Raw genomic sequence first — 13778 nt, forward strand, 5'->3', positions numbered from 1 at the left:
AGCCTGGTGGGCTGCCATCTATGGGGTTGCACAGAGTCGGACACGACTGAAGCGACTTAGCAGCAGCAGCAGCAGCAGAATAAGAAGAAAGTAGGAGAGAGAAGGTGAATACAAAATTTCATTGTCATCAGTAAATAAGTTGATGTGTTTATTTGCATGTTTTACTATAATCTTATAAAACTGGGGCTTAGTATCAGGAAATTCTATAACAGATCAAATATATAATTGTATTTTAATAGTATAAATTGTTTTCTCATGAAACTTGATGCTTATAATAGAATAATAAAGTCTTTTAATAAGCACTAGAAAAATCCTAAATGTAAAACCAAGTAATGAAAAACTATAGGTTTGAAATAAAACACTTTGCAATAATGTAATTTGTTTGGCATCTTAATTAAGTTATCTGAACTTAGTCTTATAAGTTCAGTTTGCAATTAGATAATCTCTCTTCCTTGGAAAAAAAGATAATTCTTAAAAAGTTCTTTCTCATGTAAGTTATTATGAATAAGAAAATATTAATGTACTTTATATGCACTTTTCCAAGTAGTGCATAGGCAAGGACAGAGAGAAAATTAGAAAACTTTTTAAAAAATGCATGCTAAATAGTGACACAAAAGTTGTTTTCTATTGAATTCCTACCAAAAAAAAACCTGAAAGATAATAGAAGGAACTAAGAAAGATAAAAGAACTAACTAATAGAAGTAACTATATCCAGTTTTTAAATATTGCATTAGGAACAGCTTCATTTGAAGAAAAATAGTGAAAAGATAAGAAGCAACATATTTCTTAGTAAACTGAGAGTATATTTGACTGCAAACTTTTAGTATTTGCAAGTGCTTCTTAAGGATGATATTATTTCTTAATGTAACCCAATCAAAGCAAGTCAATGGGAAAAATATTAAAGCTAAGAACATTTGGTAAAGAGACTATTTTCAAAATAAATATTACAAATCAATAGCTTTATCAGTAAGAAATATTAAACAGAACAAAAATTACACTGAAGTTGTAAAATATGAAATTTCTGGGAATAATCTCAAAATTTGTCATACAAGCAAATTTAAGACATATTGAAGAAGTAAATAAAAGACTGTTTTTCTCCTCTTTTGTTATCTCTAATGCTTTGAATATTGCTAGACTTAGCCATGAGTTATTTGTTGAATAGCTAATGACTCAGCCTTGTGGAATATGTAGAAAATAGTTTGGGAAATGCTTTTGAGATGTAAAAATATTGCAATGTTGATACTCTGTATATATACATATGTGATGAATATATATGTACACATGTTTGTGTAGCTGTTTTCTATTAAATGAATATTACTTTAAAATTTACATCCAGCTCTTTATATAACAGAGACGTAATAGAGGCTTGTGATTCTAGTATTTAATCAAATAGTCAAAGTTTGCAGATTTATTCCTCTTTTTTTTTTTTTTAAACTTGTTTTGCTCCTTATGGAGAAGGCAATAGCAACCCACTCCAGTACTTTTGTCTGGAAAATCCCGTGGATGGAGGAGCCTGGTAGGCTGCAGTCCATAGGGTTGTGAAGAGTCGGACATGACTGAGCGACTTCACTTTCACTTTTCACTTTCATGCATTAGAGAAGGAAATGGCAACCTACTCCAGTATTCTTGCCTGGAGGATCCCAGGAATGGGGGAACCATGGTGGGCTGCCATCTATGGGGTCGCACAGAGTCGGACACGACTGAAGTGACTTAGCAGCAGCAGCTCCTTAATTTTAATTCTTGGTTGTTATGTACTCTAGTTTCTGGAAATATAAAGTTAGAATTCTGAATTACAATAAAAATAATCAAATACAAGCACTTATACAAACATGCATGCACACAGACATAAACATACCCCAAAATCAGTCAACCAGAGAACAAAACCTACTGTCTCAGTTCAAAGCCGTATCATGTTTCATCCACCAGCTCATCCTTTGATTCATTGATCCATAAGTCCATTGATCTATCGGTCCATCTGTCCTTACATGCATACATAATATTAAATTTATTGACGTTTATAAATATAAAATGGTATTATCAACCTGTTTCAGTAAAGGAAACATATGAGGTAATCAGAGAGAGAGAGTAGAAAAAATAGAGTGTTGCATTGAAAGTCTAGGAAAAGAAGAGTTTCAAGGAGCTGTGGGAGTCCATGGGAATGATACAGAGGAATTATATCTTGGTAGTATTCTTTTGGATTCGTTGTTTAGGATGGTACTAATGAATTTTCAAGATCACATCTTAGTAGGTTCATAAGTATAAGTCAAATTCAGTTAGGTTTAAGGTAACTGAGGTGAGATGAAATAAGGAGTCGAGGATATGCCATCCTTATCAATACCACTCTTTCAACTGGGAGAGTGGCCCCTACTCTCAGACCTGCATTATAAAAAGGACATACAGATCACAAGCACACAGGCTCACATGTTTATTAAAGAACACATAGGCAGTGAACAGGAGAGGAGTTTGAGGGGGAATGGATACATGTATATGTATGGCTGAGTCCCTTCGCTCTTCACCTGAGACTATCATAACATTGTTAATAGGCTATACCCCAATACAAAATAAAAAGTTTAAAGAACACACACACACACACAAACACACACACGGCAGTGCTGTTACTAGAACAGCAATCTGAGTGATCTAAAACTCAGTGCTTTTGTAAAACATGCAGTGGACCTAATTATCCTCTTCTGTGACATACCACTCAGTCTTCAGTGAAATACTTCTTTTCCCCTTATACCATGTCTTCAAAACAAAAAATGAGTGTCTGAACGGCATGAAATTTGTGTGTCAGACCAGTGTCAAAATCAGAGATGGCTATAGCTTTGAGGTGCAAGAATGATCTGAGCATCAAAATTGCTTAGGTAAAAAAGACAGTATCGATTAACTTGTCAAATTCTTCCTCTAACATGGAGATTCTTTCATGACAAAGTAAGCATCCCAGCAGCTCTGAGCTTCCATTCTTTGCTCCTCTGTGTTCCAATTCCTGATTCTGGAGTCACTCAAAATGCTACAGTATTTGCAACATTTGTGTGGCAGCCGAGAATCAGTTTGTAATGTTAAACAAATCACACTATATAATTATTTTTAAATTATTTATTTTTATGCTTTTTGATGAAAATATATTCAAAGTTTGGATGCTTTGAGATCAGTAACATTTTATATTTAATTCTTAGATCATTCCAGTCAGTAGAAAAAAAATACCACTATAATATTACTTATAAAAACAATTTGAGATTTTAATATAAGAAAGGCAAAAGTATTTTGGAATATACTCTGTGAATTAGGTATGTGTTAAGAATCTGCCTGCAATGCAGGAGACCTGGGTTCAATAACTGGGTTGGGAAGTCCCTCTGGGGAAGGAAATGGCTACCCACTCCAGTATCCTCACCAGGAGAATTCCATGAACAGAGGAACCTCGCGGGGTACGGTCCATGGGATCACAAAGAGTCAGACACGACTGAGTGACTAATACTTGTCTATTACATGTCCGTACTTTGCAAACTCAACAAGAGAATGCCTAACATATACAATATTTATTAAATTCAGTCATCTTTGATATTTTGATAATTTTTCACATAAAAACCGTAGATTTATAACAAGAAGAAATCACTCTTATGTCACAGTGTGTTAGCTTGTTTTATAACTTTTAAATATTGAGACATATGGTTTGTGCACTTCATTTGTACTCTTGCTTTGGGTCTTGCAAATTTTAGGGTTGGGTCCAGCATGAAAAAAGTCTGGAGTATTTGTCCACTTACACAGTTTCTTAAGATAAATTTTATGAAATAGAATGACAAAGTCAAAGAGAAAGAACTTTTTTGTGAACATTTAGATTTGTAATAATTTTGTAGCAGAAGAACCTTTAATAAGTGAAAATATTATTTATTAAGTACAGTTTACTACCCTTATATCAGAACATCCCTTATAATTTTGTTATTGAATGTGTAGGTTTTTGCAGTGTTGCAAGATTCTGCAGTGTTATTGCAGAGGTCCTGAAGAAGCAGAGAGGAAATCTGAGGAGACCTGGGGAGGTAGACAGGGCAGCTGGAGGAGGCTTTCTTAGGGCTCAGATTTTATCCATGATTTCTGTACCACAGTTTAGTTATGAACCAAGAATCACTCTTTATAATTTACTGTAATATTAAGTTTATAATTTATGTCACATTCTTAAACATCTAAGATTTTTTTTAAACTTTTTATTTTGTGTTAGTCTATAGGTGATGGTTTCAGGTGGACAGCAAAGGGACTCAACCATACATACACATGTATCCATTTTCCCCAAAACTGCCTTCCCATCCAGGCTGCCACATGACATTGAGCAGAGTTCCTGTGTGTAGGATAGGACCTGGTTGCTTATCCATTTAAATACAGCAGTTTGTACATACCGATCCCAAACTCCCTAACTATCCCTTCCCCCCATCCTTCCCCTTGGCAACCATAAATTCATTCTCTAAGTCTATGAATCTCTTTCTGTTTTGTAAGTAAGTTAATGTGTATCATTTCATTTTAGATTCTCCATATAAGGGAAATTGTATAATATTTGTCTTTTGCTTTGATAAATAATCCCAGAACAAATATATTTGTACATAAGTCTTTAGAATCTTGTCCACTTATGACTTTAAAGCATGTTCTGAAGTGGAATTACTGATTTTAAAATAAATATACATGAAAGCTTTTGATAGATACTATTAAATAACTCTCCATAAAAGGTGTATATATTTTACCCAGCAGTATATGAAAATGATTAATTCTCAACTCACTGTCTTTATTCTCTTTTTACTCTTTACCAGTCTCAATGGCAACTCAAATAATTTTTGTTTTATTGTGTATGGTTGCAAAAACTTAGATAAGCTTTCATGTATTTCTTGACGAATGCATTTATTTGTGGGTTATTTGTTCACATAATTTGCATATTATTTTTTATGTCCTTATCCAAAAAAAAAAAAAATACTAAAACTTTGTCTCAGTTTAACAACATTTAGAAAAGTAGTTATTGACCAATAATCTGTTTAGTGGAGGGCACTAAATTGAACAAAAGAGATATGACAGCTGAGCTAAGCAATTATTTAAAGATCAAGGCAAGGAAGATAAAAGAGAAGGAAAAATGGTCTTCACACCAAAAAATCTGCTTTAACCAAGACAGATATTGATTGCGTTTACATCGCCACACTATAAGAAATCTGACTTCAAAATTCATATTGCTGTATTTTCCATTTTTCCTTTATAATAATTTATTACAAGTATAAATTTAATGAGCACAGTTAAAAAAATTTAGTAATATTAAGCAGCTTATAACTAAAAGAACACTGATACCCTACCCTGTCCCTCTGCATCCTCTGTACCACTGGAGAGCAGCAGCCACTTTATCATTTCAGAAGAGATATTTGCCTGTATATTTGTAAGTAATATATTTAAGCATCTGTATTTTGATCTTCAAATTTTAGATGTTGTAAATCATTATTAATTTAAGAAACATGGGCTTTAACTTTGTTCCACTAACTCTCTCTATAAATACACCCCCCCAAACACCTGCATTTCTCCTGTTTCTCAAAATTGTAATTTTTGTTGAAGTCGCTCTTCTTCGTTTCTAATATATAACTGTTCCCTGAGATTTCTCACTCTCAACACTGTTGATGTTTCAGCTGGATAATCCTTATTGTGAGGGGCTGTTGTGTGCATTCTAGGAGTGTTTAGCAGCATCCCTGGTGTCTGTCTACTAGGTGCCTGGAACACATCCTAGTTGTGATAATCAACAATATCTCCAGGGGGAGGAGCTAAGATGGCAGAGGAATAGGGCAGGGAGACCACTTTCTCCCCCACAAATTCATCAAAAGAACATTTAAACGCTGAGTAAATTCCACAAAACAACTTCTGAATACCGGCAGAGGACATCAGGCACCCAGAAAAGCAACCCATTGTCTTCGAAAGGAGATGTTTTATCAATGGTGCTGTATAGAAGGAGACGTTTTGAGACTACTGTAAAAATAAGACCAATAACTGGAAGCAGGAGGCTTAAGTCCAAACCCTGACTCCAGGGAACTCCTCACTCCAGGGAACATTAATTGACAGGAGCTCATCAAACGTCTCCATACCTACACTGAATCCAAGCACACACAAGGGCCAACAAGTTCCAGGGCAAGACATACCAAGCAAATTCTCCAGCAACACAGGAACACAGCCCTGAGCTCCAATATACAGGCTGCCCAAAGTTACTACAAAACCATAGACATCTCATAACTAATTACTGGACACTTCATTGCACTCCAGAGAGAAGAAATCCAGCTCCACCTACCAGAACACTGACACAAGCTTCCCCAACCAAGAAACCTTGACAAGCCACCTGTACAAACCCACACACAGAGAGGAAACTCCACAATAAAAAGAACTCCACAAACCGCCAGAATACAGAAAGGACACCCCAAACTCAGCAATATAAACAAGATGATGAAACACAGGAATACCCAGCAGGTAAAGGAACAGGATAAATGCCCACCAAACCAAACAAAAAAGGAAGAGATAGGGAATCTACCTGATAAATAATTCCGAATAATGATAGTGAAATTGGTCCAAAATCTTGAAATCAAAATGGAATCACAGATAAATATCCTGGAGACAAGGATTGAGAAGATGCAAGAAAGGTTTAACAAGGACCTATAAGAAATAAAAAAGGGTCAATATATAATGAATAACGCAATAACTGAGATCAAAAACACTCTGGAGGCAATAAATAGTAGAATAACAGAGGCAGAAGATAGGATTAGTGAATTAGAAGATAGAATGGTAGAAATAAATGAATCAGAGAGGAAAAAAGAAAAACGAATTAAAAGAAATGAGGACAATCTCAGAGACCTCCAGGACAATATTAAACGTTACAACATTCTAACCATAGGAGTCCCAGAAGAAGAAGACAAAAAGAAAGACCATGAGAAGATACTTGAGGAGATAATAGTTGAAAACTTCCCTAAAATGGGGAAGAAAATAATCACTCAAGTCCAAGAAACCCAGAGAGTCCCAAACATGATAAACCCAAGGTGAAACACCCCCAAGACACATATTAATCAAATTAACAAAGATCAAACACAAAGAACAAATATTAAAAGCAGCAAGGGAAAAACAACAAATAACACACAAGGGAATTCCCATAAGGATAACAGCTGATCTTTCAATAGAAACTCTTCAAGCCAGGAGGGAATGGCAAGACATACTTAAAGTGATGAAAGAAAATAACCTACAGCCCAGATTATTGTACCCAGCAAGGATCTCATTCAAATATGAAGGAGAAATCAAAGGCTTTACAGACAAGCAAAAGCTGAGAGAATTCAGTACCACCAAACCAGCTCTCCAACAAATACTAAAGGATATTCTCTAGACAGGAAACACAAAAATGGTGTATAAATTTGAACCCAAAACAATAAAGTAAATGGCAACAGGATCATACCTATCAATAATTACCTTAAACGTAAATGGGTTGAATGCCCCAACCAAAAGACAAAGACTGGCTGAATGGATACAAAAACAAGACCCCAACATATGTTGTCTACAAGAGACCCACCTCAAAACAGGGGACACATACAGACTGAAAGTGAAGGGCTGGAAAAAGATTTTTCATGCAAATAGAGACCAAAAGAAAGCAGGAGTGGCAATACTCATATCAGATAGAATAGACTTTAAAATGAAGGCTGTGAAAAGAGACAAAGAAGGTCACTACATAATGATCAACGGATCAATCCAAGAAGAAGATATAACAATTATAAATATATATGCACCCAACACAGGAGCACCACAGTATGTAAGACAAATGCTAACAAGTATGAAAGGAGAAATTAACAATAACACAATAATAGTGGGAGACTTTAATACCTCACACACACCTATGGATAGATCAACTAAACAGAAATTTTCAAGGAAACACAAACTTTAAACGATACAATAGACCAGTTAGACCTAATTGATATCTATAGAACATTTCATCCCCAAACAATGAATTTCACCTTTATCTCAAGCGCACACAGAACCTTCTCCAGGATAGATCACATCCTGGGCCGTAAATCTAGCCTTGGTAAATTCAAAAACATTGAAATCATTCCAAGCATCTTTTCTGACCACAATGCAGTAAGATTAGATCTCAATTACAGGAGAAAAACTATTAAAAATTCCAACATATGGAGGCTGAACAACACGCTGCTGAATAACCAACAAATCACAGAAGAAATCAAAAAAGAAATCAAAATTTGCATAGAAATGAATGAAAATGAATACACAACAACCCAAAACCTGTGGGACACTGTAAAAGCAGTCCTAAGGGGAAAGTTCATAGCAATACAGGCATACCTCAAGAAACAAGAAAAAAGTCAAATAAATAACCTAACTCTACACCTAAAGCAACTAGAAAAGGAAGAAATGAAGAACCCCAGGGTTAATAGAAGGAAAGAAATCTTAAAAATTGGAGCAGAAATAAATGCAAAAGAAACAAAAGAGACCATAGCAAAAATCAACAAAGCCAAAAGCTGGTTCTTTGAAAGGATAAATAAAATTGACAAACCATTAGCCAGACTCATCAAGAAACGAGATGCCAGTCCAGGTTCAATGCACGATACTGGATGCTTGGGGCTAGTGCACTGGGACGACCCAGAGGGATGGTATGGGGAGGGAGGAGGGAGGAGGGTTCAGGATGGGAAACACATATATACCTGTGGTGGATTCATTTTGATATTTGGCAAAACTAATACAATTATGTAAAGTTTAAAAATAAAATAAAATTAAAAAAAAAAAGAAACAAAGCGAGAAAAATCAAATCAATAAAATTAGAAATGAAAATGGAGAGATCAAAACAGACAACACAGAAATACAAGGGATCATAAGTGACTACTATCAACAATTATATGCCAATAAAATGGACAACGTGGAAGAAATGGACAAATTCTTAGAAAAGTACAACTTTCCAAAACTGGACCAGGAAGAAATAGAAAATTTTAACAGACCCATCACAAGCATGGAAATTGAAACTGTAATCAGAAATCTTCCAGCAAACAAAAGCCCAGGTCCAGATGGCTTCACAGCTGAATTCTACCAAAAATTTAGAGAAGAGCTAACACCTATCCTACTCAAACTCTTCAAGAAAATTGCAGAGGAAGATAAACTTCCAAACTCATTCTATGAGGCCACCATCACCCTAATACCAAAACCTCACAAAGATCCCACAAAAAAAGAAAACTATAGGCCAATATCACATAGATGAACATAGATGCAAAAATCCTTAACAAAATTCTAGCAATCAGAATCCAACAACACATTAGAAAGATCATATACCACGACCAAGTGGGCTTTATCCCAGGGATGCAAGGATTCTTCAATATCCGCAAATCAATCAATGTAATACACCACATTAACAAATTGAAAAATAAAAGCCATATGATTATCTCAATAGATGCAGAGAAAGCCTTTGACAAAATTCAACATCCATTTATGATAAAAACTCTCCAGAAAGTAGGAATAGAAGGAACATACCTCAACATAATAAAAGCTATATATGACAAACCCACAGCAAACATTATCCTCAATGGTGAAAAATTGAAAGCATTTCCTCTAAAGTCAGGAACAAGACAAGGGTGCCCACTTTCACCATTACTATTCAACATAGGTTTGGAAGTTTTGGCCACAGCAATCAGAGCAGAAAAAGAAATAAAAGGAATCCAAATTGGAAAAGAAGAAGTAAAACTCTCACTATTTGCAGATGACATGATCCTCTACATAGAAAACCCTAAAGACTCCACCAGAAAATTACTAGAACTAATCAATGATTATAGTAAAGTTGCAGGATATAAAATCAACACATAAAAATCCCTTGCATTCCTATACACTAATAATGAGAAAATAGAAAGAGAAATTAAGGAAACAATTCAATTCACCATTGCAACGAAAAGAGTAAAATACTTAGGAATATATCTATCTAAAGAAACTAAAGACCTATATATAGAAAACTATAAAACACTGGTGAAAGAAATCAAAGAGAACACTAATAGATGGAGAAATATACCATGTTCATGGATTGGAAGAATCAATATAGTGAAAATGAGTATATTACCCAAAGCAATTTATAGATTCAATGCAATCCCTATCGAGCTACCAACGGTATTCTTCACAGAGCTAGAACAAATAATTTCACAATTTGTATGGAAGTACAAAAAACCTCGAATAGCCAAAGCAATCTTGAGAAAGAAAAATGGAACTGGAGGAATCAACCTGCCTGACTTCAGGCTCTACTACAAAGCCACAGTTATCAAGACAGTATGGTACTGGCACAAAGACAGAAATATAGATCAATGGAACAAAATAGAAAGCCCAGAGATAAATCCACGCACATATGGACACCTTATCTTTGACAAAGGAGGCAAGAATATACAATGGATTAAAGACAATCTCTTTAACAAGTGGTACTGGAAAAACTGGTCAACCACTTGTAAAAGAATGAAACTAGAACAGTTTCTAACACCTTACACAAAAATAAACTCAAAATGGATTAAATATCTAAACATTAGGCCAGAAACTATAAAACTCCTAGAGGAGAACATAGGCAAAACACTCTCCGACATACATCACAGCAGGATCCTCTATGACCCACCTGCCAGAATATTGGAAATAAAAGCAAAAATAAACAAATGGGACCTAATTAAACTTAAAAGCTTCTGCACAACAAAGGAAACTATAAGCAAGGTGAAAAGACAGCCTTCAGAATGGGAGAAAATAATAGCAAATGAAGCAACTGACAAACAACTAATCTCAAAAATATACAAACAACTCCTACAACTCAACTCCAGAAAAATAAATGACCCAATCAAAAAATGGGCCAAAGAACTAAATAGACATTTCTCCAAAGATGACATAGAGATGGCTAACAAACACATGAAAAGATGCTCAACATCACTCATTATCAGAGAAATGCAAATCAAAACCACTAGGAGGTACCATTTCACACCAGTCAGAATGGCTGCGATGCAAAAGTCTACAAGCAATAAATGCTGGAGAGGATGTGGAGAAAAGGGAACCCTCTTACACTGTTGGTGGGAATGCAAACTAGTACAGCCACTATGGAGAACAGTGTGGAGATTCCTTAAAAAACTGGAAATAGAACTGCCTTATGATCCAGCAATCCCACTGCTGGGCATACACACGGAGAAAACCAGAATTGAAAGAGACACGTGTACCCCAATGTTCATCGCAGCACTGTTTATAATAGCCAGGACATGGAAGCAACCTAGATATCCATCAGCAGATGAATGGGTAAGAAAGCTGTGGTACATATACACAATGGAGTATTACTCAGCCATTAAAAAGAATACATTTGAGTCAGTTCTAATAAGGTGGATGAAACTGGAGCCTATTATACAGAGTGAAGTAAGCCAGAAAGAAAAACACCAATACAGTATACTAATGCATATATATGGAATTTAGAAAGATGGTAACACTAACCCTGTATGGGAGAGAGCAAAAGAGACACAGATGTATAGAACAGTCTTTTGGACTCTGTGGGAGAGGGAGAGGGTGGGATGATTTGGGGGAATGGCATGGAAACATGTATAATATCATATATGAAACGAGTCACCAGTCCAGGTTCTATGCACGATACTGGATGCTTTGGGCTAGTGCATGGGACAACCCAAAGGGATGGTACGGGGAGGGAGGAGGGTTCAGGATGGGGAACACATGCATGCCTGTGGTGGATTCATTTTGATATATGGAAAAAACAATACAATATTGTAAAGTTAAAAAATAAAATAAAAAAAAAATATATCTCCAGACCTTGCCAAATATCTCTTGAAGGACAGAATTGCCTCTGGTTGAAAACAACTAATTTCATCTTCTAAAAAATGACCATGTTATTAATTGTTGTTCACCACTGAAATTACATGTCAAACAATTATTTTACTGTCTTTCATATATATTTTGTTTTTATTGGAGTTAATAACTGCATTATTTGTGTGTCTTGCTTCATTATATATGTAAATTCACTAGCGGACATATAAAACATTGTCAAAGACATCCATTAACCTGTCAGTTCCGTTTTCTCTGGGAGATAGCTATATCCTCCAGTTACCATATGGACTAGTTGCTCTCAATCAGATATATTAGTATCATCTTGCAGTTTCTCCTTGTCATACTAAAAATTTCCTTTGCCTTACTAATCTGATTAAGCCCATTTCTGGGATTCATATGTATTGGTTATAAATTGTACTTGGCTTCTCATAAAAGACAGGCTTCCCTGGTGGCTCAGAGGTAAAGAATCTGAGTTCCAGTGTAGGAGACATGGTTTGATCCCTGGTCCAGGAAGATCCCCTGAGAAGGAAATGACAGCCCACTCCAGTATTCTTGCCTGGAAAATGCCATGGACAGAAGAGCCTGGCCGGCTATATACAGCCCATGGGGCCGCAAAAGATTCGGACACAACTTAGTGACTGAACAACAGCAACAAACTCATAAAAGACACTAAAACAACAGTGACTTTCATAGCAATAAATTGACTTTTTGCTAATATAAAAGTGGTAGAGAGCCAGTTCAATTATGGTAGCTCCGAAAGTCATGAGGGATCCTGGCTGCTTCTCTCCTTCTGTTAAACCATGCTTATGCAGGGTTGAATGGCTGGCATCGCATCTGCTCTAGGAGCAGCAAACAGGAGGAAGAAGTGGGGAAAAGAGACAAGGATTCGTATGTAAAATTTGTTTTGAATTTATTTAAAGGTATATGTTGGAAATAATTTTCCCTTAGATTAAAATGTTGAAACCATTCTCTGAGTGTCTTCTGGCTTTCAGTGTTGGTACTGAGAAGTCATGTTATTCTGATTTCTGATTCTTTTGGTCACTTTCCCCCCTCTAGTTGCCCTTAACATCTTTCTTTTATATTGTTTTTTAAATTTCATGATAGTCATCTTGTTTTGGATCTTTTTCCTTCATGTGACAGACACTTGGAGATTTTCAGTCTGGAAACTCAATTTCTTTCAAACCATTTTCTTATACTATTTCATTTAAACTTTCTTTTCTCATTTAAAATATTATGTATAGAACAGTCTTATGGACTCTGTGGGAGAGGGTGGGAAGATTTGGGAGAATGTCATTAAAAAAAAAAAGAAAGAAAGAAAGAAACAGATGACAGGTGAAAAAAAAATAAAATAAAATATTAGACAATGTTTATTGAAGTATAGTTGATTTACAATATATTTCTTTGATAATTTACCCCCATCTACTTTTTCTATGTTTTGATTCTGGATGTAAGTGCTCTAATTTGTTGAATGTTGGAATTCCTGGACTGATCCTATAATTATTTTTCTCTTTTATTTTTTAGTTTCTTTTTGGTTCCGTGTTTTTATTTTATTTTTTCCAATTTTATCTTCAAATTCTTCCCTTGAATTTCATATTTCTGCTGTCCAATGATATTATCTTTCTTGTTTTCTATTTTATAGCAATCTCTTTTTACATCCTGTTTTCAATAACTTCTTTCTTTGAGCCATAATGATAAAGTTTTAGTATTTTCTTCTGATTCTCCAAGGTTCTTTGTTCCTGTTTCCTTATTTTCTTTTTTCTTTTCACTAAGTATCTTGTAATATGTTGATAATATATTTCACTTTAATTGTGGGGTGCTTAACAGGTAATTGGAAACTGCACAGAGCTTATCATTTTCCTGTAACACTGAGTTGTAGGGTCTTGATCATTTCATAGGGAGAATTCTAAAGAATTCCAAAGAATTCAATATCTGTAGATAGAATTGTTTCCAATTTTATTGAG

The 13778-nt window shown here is 35.1% G+C and overlaps 1 long non-coding RNA gene across 2 annotated transcripts in view; it reads left to right on the plus strand.

The window, feature by feature from the left end:
* The window catches only part of LOC147363279 (uncharacterized), a 64490-nt gene that overhangs the window by 2731 nt on the left and 47981 nt on the right, over positions 1-13778 (plus strand). The window lies entirely within an intron of this gene.

Source organism: Bos grunniens, chromosome 11 (assembly GCF_055505025.1).
Source record: "Bos grunniens cultivar Pamir isolate PY7600 chromosome 11, Bosgru_T2T1.0, whole genome shotgun sequence".
Classification (NCBI taxonomy): domain Eukaryota; kingdom Metazoa; phylum Chordata; class Mammalia; order Artiodactyla; family Bovidae; genus Bos; species Bos grunniens.